A 7939-nucleotide genomic window follows, 5' to 3' on the forward strand; every position below is an offset into this window, starting at 1 on the left:
ATGAAAAAAAAAAAAGTAAGAAGCATAGGGAATAAGCTTCATTTCAGATTTTATTACTGACACATTTTTATAGACTTTTGTAGTTTAACGTGAAATAATATGCTTTTAAAATAACTGTTTATATAGGACATAGACAAATGTTTGGGGCTCCTACATAACATTTTGATAGCCATTCCTTTTGGCTAATTTATGAGGAAGTCCTATGACTGGATAGCTTGAACAATACAGCAGCCAGATGGATTTCGATAAAACATTAATGAGACCAGATGGTTCATAATAAACTATTACAGAAGAATACTTTGAGACACGCAAGAAACGTTGTCTATTCCTAAGTCTTCATTATCATTATTGTAAAAGAAATAAAGTTCTGTGCCTGCCATCTAACCTATAATTTCAAGTTAGAAGCGCTTAGTTCATGCAGTTTCATGCAAACTGTCCTCCATATTATTCTTGGAGGACAACGCTAGATGACATGTTAGCCAACCACAATATATCAGACACAATCCTAACCTAGTCTTTCTGACAATTTTCTTAAAATAATGTGGAAAATAATCAAATAATCACAAGGTTTTCATAGGTGGATCTTTAGATAGAGTTTCAGGTACTCTAAACCACAGTCACTGCACCCTTGGCCCTCTCCCCTAAGCAGGACATAGTCACTTGCTCTTTGCTAAGCCTGTCACCGGCTGCTGGCACGGTGGCAGGGCTGGTGACAGCCCTACCAGCAGGATTGCCGGAAAGCTGTTGTTTGCAACAGGAACTGTTCGGGAGGACTGAATTGTGTAGGCGAAAACTAGAGAGCATCCCACCAAAACAGGACATGAATTTCAATGTGAAGTATAAATAAACCAAACAAAAAAAACCTGCTCAGATCTTTTATGCTGTTAAAAGGAAACGGGGCAAAATGAAGTTCATTCTTTTGCTGGCGATTTGGCTTATGTTGCTGGACACCTTTAAAAAGATTTGCTACCCCAAGTATCCCTCTTTTCTAAATGTAAGCCCAAAATAGTTTCACACTTTTTTTCCTACTTCCTCCACTGAACTGAAGCCAGCAGACCCTTCTCTAGCCAGCATGAGGGTTTAACAACCTCCTGACATGTCAAGATGCAGGAGGATTTCAGTGAGCACTTTCTAGCCAGGCTGGATGCAGCCTGAAATAACCCACTGATGGCTACAAGGCATTCTATACCATTAGTACTGCTGTTAATACTGGCTCCATTCAAGCATTTAGAAAAGTTTTTAAGATAGAGACCAAAAAATACAGCTATTTAAGAAATTCACCTTTGCAGACAATTTGGGGCTTGCATCTTAATGTCAGTTGCTGAAAAAAAGTAAGACCAGATTGTCCCATCAAACAAACTAAAAACAAACAAACAAACAACCACAAACAAAACAACAAAGAAACAAACAAAAACACACAACACACACACACAAAAACACCACACAAAAAAGTCTAATGCCAAACCTTTATAGGGCCTTTTCTGTACCTGGTAGGAATAACCATTCTGCAATGCTGACACCTTGTGGTGGCCTGCTCAGTGATTTCTTATATTACTACCATGCCTGAGGAATTTCTCACAGGTGTTTAAGCAGCATACAACTATTGTGTGTTCCTTTCAGGCTCCTAGATTTTGTGTTATTACTCACTTATTATTTGCATTACTGTTTGGTTGTTTGATTGTTTGTTTGTTTGTTTGAAGTTGTGGCTGTGAAGTTCTTGTGTTGATTGTCTCACTTATCTATTTGAGGTAGCTAAATCTTGCCCCGTACCAAAAGCAGTTTGTTGTAGAGGCAAAAGTTTCTGGTTTTCTGCCTTCTGCTCTTTCTGTAAGAGGATCTTCTCATGCAGGAGGAATGCAGAAGGATCTTCTAACACAGAAGTGTTACACTTGCTGCTTCAGCACAGGAGATGGAGCGTGTGCCAGACAGATCCCAACGCAGACCATGCTTACGATGTGTATTTCTCTGACACAATGTTCTGCCAGTCCCTCCTGAAGTAACCACCTGCTGTGACTTTGGACTGTGCAGTGCACCCGGAGAGCATTTCCATGCAGACTGAAGGCTCAAGGTGGGTGTTCAATCCTAAATGTCTCCTGTTTGTGGCCATTTTTGATAAGTCTTGCAAGCCTTTAAACCCCAAAACTCTCTGCTAATACCCAGAGCTATGTTTCTCTCTTCTAATTAATGAGAAGCATCTGGAAACTATGTTGGCTTGTGGCTTTCAAGTGGAGAGGTTTCTGCTCCGAAGTTTTTTCTTGAAAAGATGGAAACATTCCCGGTGTGGGTACCCTTTATTTGGTGCACACACAACCACCAGTAACATCCTTAAAATGCAAGTTTCACTGTTCTTGTTTGTGTCTTCCCTCCTCAGTGAACATTTCCATGGCAATGCAGTTCAGTGCAACTTCTTGGCTTGATTTCTCAAAAGAAGCTTTAGCAGAGACTTGCATTTGAAATGAATCACGCATTGCCACTCCCTGGAAAAACACATGATGGCTGATGAAATGTGTGCTGTTACTGTGGGAGATCGCTACTGGAGTGAGCAATTCTGCAGCACAGCGCTGATCCTAAAAAGAGATCTCCTGAGGATATGTGGGCACTCTTCCTCAGGATGAGGATCTAAGAATGGAGCTTTATATTTTATTTTTTATTAGTCCATAAAAAGTAAATTATCACAAATGCAGATACTTGCTTAGTTCCATTCAGGCTATTTGTCCAAATTTCTGTAAGCAGGTGCAATACCAGAAGGGAAATGTATTTATTGATTCACTATCAAGGATGTCACCTGGGGGAAACAGAAATGGACGATAAATTAAAATCCCCTGAAATTAAAATTGAGAGTCTTGGGTAAGGTACATAGCTAAACAGAATGGAAGAAATGAATACTACTCCAGCTACACTCATTCACTGTTACCTCTTACCCAGGATTGTTCATTTAAGGACATACAACTTGTTATTCTACTAAGATCTGGTGATACTTGCGACTGTATCCTACAGCCTCAAATGCTCTCTCTTCAAACCACAAGGACCTGGCCTGTGGCATGGTTCACTCGAAAAATATTTCTTTAATGTTTATTGTCTTGGAAAAAACTACTCCCTGGGTTTCTGCAGACTCAGCTATTTCTCACTGGATCGATCCTTTGGTATTGTAAACAACCAAGTTGTTTTATTCTGGTTTTGCATTGTTTTCAGAGGGCTGAGCTGCAGTGACAGAGCTCAGTATTTCATAATGCAGTTCATGAACCTGTCCCTATGCTCCATTGACCACATTTCTCATTTTTCAACTCCCTGGACAGGGAACTGGGGGCCTTGGCTTGGAGGGTCCCATTCAGACCCCTGCGACCGCACAGGGCCAACAGCACCAGCCCTGAAGCTGTGACCCCGCAGCCAAAAAATGTGTCAGGGCTGTTGCTTCCAGCAGATTTTGCACCGACTGTCTGCATTTCTGACCAGGTTTTAGAGCATGTCACAAAAATTTATTTTCTAATTGTGCCATGAACTATCACTGTCCGGTCATTACCAGAAAGCAAGAGAAGCTACCTGTGTTGTTACACTGGAATTAACCGTGCATGACCAGCTGTCCCATCCCCTGGATGGCAGGGCGCCCCAGCCCTGCACCTCAGCCCCTCACAGGGCCGCACCACTGAAACGGAGGAATAAACTTAACAGCAGAGTCAATTATACTGGTAAGCAGCATTCTTTATCAGCGCTGCGGAGCTCTGGGGATCATCCTCCTTAAGTGCTCCCAAGACTGGATGCTCTTGCGTTGCTTATATTCACATAAATATTACATACGCACTACAATTTTTGAGCATTTTGACATATATCTATACTAAGAAATAATTGATGTTAGTTATAATTGTTTAGTTTCTTACTTACAATACATCTATTAATTATTAGTTAAACATAAACTAAGCACTCTACTTCTAAACAATATTATTTTATCTTCTGCCTCCCCCTTCTTGCAGAAGGATCTAAAACTTGAAAAATATCCCCTCATTTTGCAGGTGGTCAGAAAGCATTTATCACATCTATTGGTTACTGATGGGTATGCCTTTTGTAACTTAATCACAGTATATGTTCTCCTTCCCCTCTACTCCGCCCTGGTGAGACCACATCTGGAGTATTGTGTCCAGTTCTGGGCCCCTCAGTTCAGGAAGGACAGGGAACTGCTGGAGAGAGTCCAGTGCAGGGCAACAAAGATGATTAAGGGAGTGGAGCATCTCCCTTATGAGGAAAGGCTGAGGGAGCTGGGGCTCTTTGGTCTGGAGAAGAGGAGACTGAGCAGTGACATTGTTTATAAATATGTAAAGGGTAAGTGCTGGGAGGATAGAGCCAGGCTCTTCTCAGTGACAACCACTTATAGGACAAAGGGCAATGGGAATAAACTAGAACACAGAAGGTTCCATTTAAATTTGAGAAGAAACTTCTTTACTCTGAGGGTGACAGACACTGGAACAGGCTGCCCAGGGGGGTTGTGGAGTCTCCTTCTCTGGAGACATTGAAAACCCACCTGGACATGTTCCTGTGTAACCTCATCTAGGTGTTCCTGCTCCAGCGGGGGGATTGGACTGGATGATCTTTTGAGGTCCCTTCCAATCCCTAACATTCTGTTATTCTGTGACCTTCCACCTCCCTCTCCCTTGCAGAAGGATCTAAAACTTGAGAAATACCCCTTCATTTTGCAGGTGGTCAGAAAGCATTTACCATGCCAATTGGTTACCGATGGGTACACCTTTTGTAACTTAATCACAGTATACATTAATTAAGCAGCTTCTCTTCACCACCTCGCAGGGCAGCACCACACGGACACCCCACCCAGACCGCCCATCCCGTGTGTCCAGCCACCTCTTGACAGGATTTGCAGCCCCCTCCCATGTATTGGGGCAGCCGCCCTGCGCAACAAAATGGCGCCGGGGCGGCCATCGCGCCCCCCCCACCCCGCTCCACCTCAGCACCCGGGCGGGGCTTGCGCTCCCTCGGCCGCGCCGCCAGGAAACCCCGAAGGGGTCAGGGCTTCATCCCCGGTTACTCGCACAGCTTCGTCCCCGACACCTCGCCTCGGGGCGCGGCGCGGCTGGGCACGCCCCGCGGGCGGAGCTCGCCGCATCCTCAGGGCCCGGCGGGGATCGCCGGTAAAGCCGTGAGTACGGGAATGGGCCTTGGGGAGGCGGAGGGAACCGGTCGTGTCCGCTTCTCCGCGTCCCGCTGGGGGGCACACGGGGCGACCAGGCCCCGCTCCGCCCGTACGGGCGGAGCGGGGCCTGGTCGCCCCGTGTGCCCCCCGCAGGAGCCCCTTATTAACGTCACTGTGTGTGTATTTGATACTTTCCCTTTTAATTCTGTCAAACCAAGTGCAGCTCTAAAATTTCTAGAGGCAGAGTTTTCTAATGCTGTGCCCATAATCATTCCATATCCATTCAGTCAGGATGCTGTCAATGCTGGTAGCTCTGTTAACCCCCTCATGTTGGCTAAAGGCATGTTTTATGTCTTTATGGATGGGTGAAAGAAGGTATTTGGGTGTGTTTTCAAATCGGTGTTAAAGGCGCTATAGCCACAGAGGCATAAACAGGAATTTGGACATAATATTCTTGCTTCGCAGGTACAGCTGCACCAGCAAATATGCTCCTTGCAAAGACGTTCCCAGCACAGGAAAGCGTGGGGGATGCTGATGGTGTCGTTTTGAGGCTGAAGATGGTCGCATCTCTCCTGCTTGGTGAGTCCCCGCAGTCCTTGTACACACTCTGTGGCCTTTCCCAGGTGTCCTTTTTGCTGGTCAAAAGTGTGGTGACTGGAAGCCAGGACAAACCACCATGAATCAGAAGTGTTATAGAACGGTGTTAATGCTTCTTTTAATGAGATTTAACGAGTGTGTAACAATGCCAAGTCATAGGAACTGTGTTTTGCATTTTGGCTTATCATAAACCCCTCAGAAATGGGTGGGCCCTTTTCAGAGACTGTGTGCATATGCGTTGGTCGTGTGGGACTGGGATCAGAATGAATAAACCATCATGTAAAGCACAGAAATGTTTGAGGAAGATGATGCTGGTGAAGAGCAGCTCACGCAGGCAATGAGAATTTTCTTGATGCGCCCCTCTGTTACAAATGAGTCATGTAGTTGGTTGTGAAATACAATGTCATGCAAGAGAAGTCCCAGGGAAAAGGAAGACTAGGATTAAATAAGTTTTTTAAAGTTGGTAGCATTCCGCTGAATCCCAGAATTGACGCTGGTTAGAATGTTCAACTAAGAGCACAAGCTGTCTTTGCAAGGCATCCACACACTCACAATTAGTTACTTATCTTGCTCTGCAGAAATGTTAAATTTGCCATTTATAAATACAGGCCACAATAAGTTAGAACAGACTTGAAACAAAAAAAAAAACCCTAATATTGTAGTGGGCACTCAGGATTATCAAGAGATTTTGGGGCTGTTGGGGGTTGGTGTTGGGTTTTTTCTGCTGGTTGGTTGGTTTTGTGTGTGTGGTTTTGTCTTCTTTTTTTTTTTTCTTTTTTTCTGCTGCAGTGAAGCTGCATTGCTTATTCTGTTAAAGTGTTCTCACTGAGATTAAAACTGTCGAAAGTTAAGGAAGATACATTTAAGAATGCAAAAATGAGTCTCAGTTCAGAGTCCAGGAAAAGCTCAGAGAACAAGGAAGTCAGTGGCAATGTTCCCAGTGCATGCAGCTGGGGGTGTGATGCATGTTTGTTGTAGCCACAATTACAGTAGAAATCCCAGAAGACTCTTCAGTAAAATGTTACGTGACTTTGATGCTGTTCAAATCTTTTCTGTGCAGGTGTTGTTGGGAAACACCCTTTACTTGCTTCCGTAGAGAACTAAGAGTAGGCCATAGGGGTTTTGTGAGATGGTAGATACCTCAGCGTGAATTGGTAAATACAGTGGGAAATATCTGAAATGGGATTTGGGAAAAGCTAATGGAAAGGTAAGTTCCCAGCTGCAAAATACTTGTAGGTTTTATTGGTTTTTAACTTTTTTTTCTCTGTCCTTCAGCTGATGTTAAGACATAAAGCCTGGGGTCCAACCACTGATATGTTTGTTCAGTTTACCATTTTCTCTTGATAATCCTGAATGCCCACTCCAATATTAGTGGGTTTTTTTTTTTGTTTCAAGTCTGTTCTAACTTATTGTGGCCTGTATTTATAAATGGCAAATTTAACATTTCTGCAGAGCAAGATAAGTAACTAATTGTGAGTGTGTGAATGCCTTGCAAAGACATCTTGTGCTCTTAGTTGAACATTCTAACCAGTGTCAACTCTGGGATTCAGTGGAATGCTACCAACTTTAAAAAACTTATTTAATCCTGGAAATATCATTAGATGAAATAACACTGAGTGAAAAACTAAAAAAGATTAGATTTATTTAAAAAACAGTGCGTCATAATTGGCGCTTCACACTTGCGAATGGTTGTTTTTACCATTTCTCCTGTGAGTTTAGACAGTTTCCCTGATTGAAAAAGTTGCTTGTAAATACAGAAAAATGCATTGCTTGGGATAAAGAGAACCTGACACAGTAAGAAATGCCTGTATTTTTATATTTAAGATATTTAAAAGCTAGAATAAGATAATGGATGTAGATGTTTAGTTGATATGAATAACAGTTGCAAATAACATGTTTAGTGTAGCTGTAGTTATACTAATAAGAAAGAGAAAATTGGAAAACATTGGTATAAAGATTCAGAAAGGAAAAAAAAATGATTTGGGCTTTTCAGGGGCGTAGTTCATAAACAGAACTTAGTCACAAAGAGGCCAGCACAAGTATTTGTTGCTTTTTATAGCACAGTTTTTATCATCCCTATATGTGTTTACTTGGTATTAAAAATATCAAGATAATTTGTGTGACTAATACCCAATGACCTTGTTTGGAGTAAGATAATTCTGTGGTGGGTAATAAAAGGAGGATTCTGTGGGGAGGCAGGATCTT

This window comes from Nesoenas mayeri (genome assembly GCF_963082525.1).
Source record: "Nesoenas mayeri genome assembly, chromosome: 2".
Taxonomy (NCBI): Eukaryota; Metazoa; Chordata; class Aves; order Columbiformes; family Columbidae; genus Nesoenas; species Nesoenas mayeri.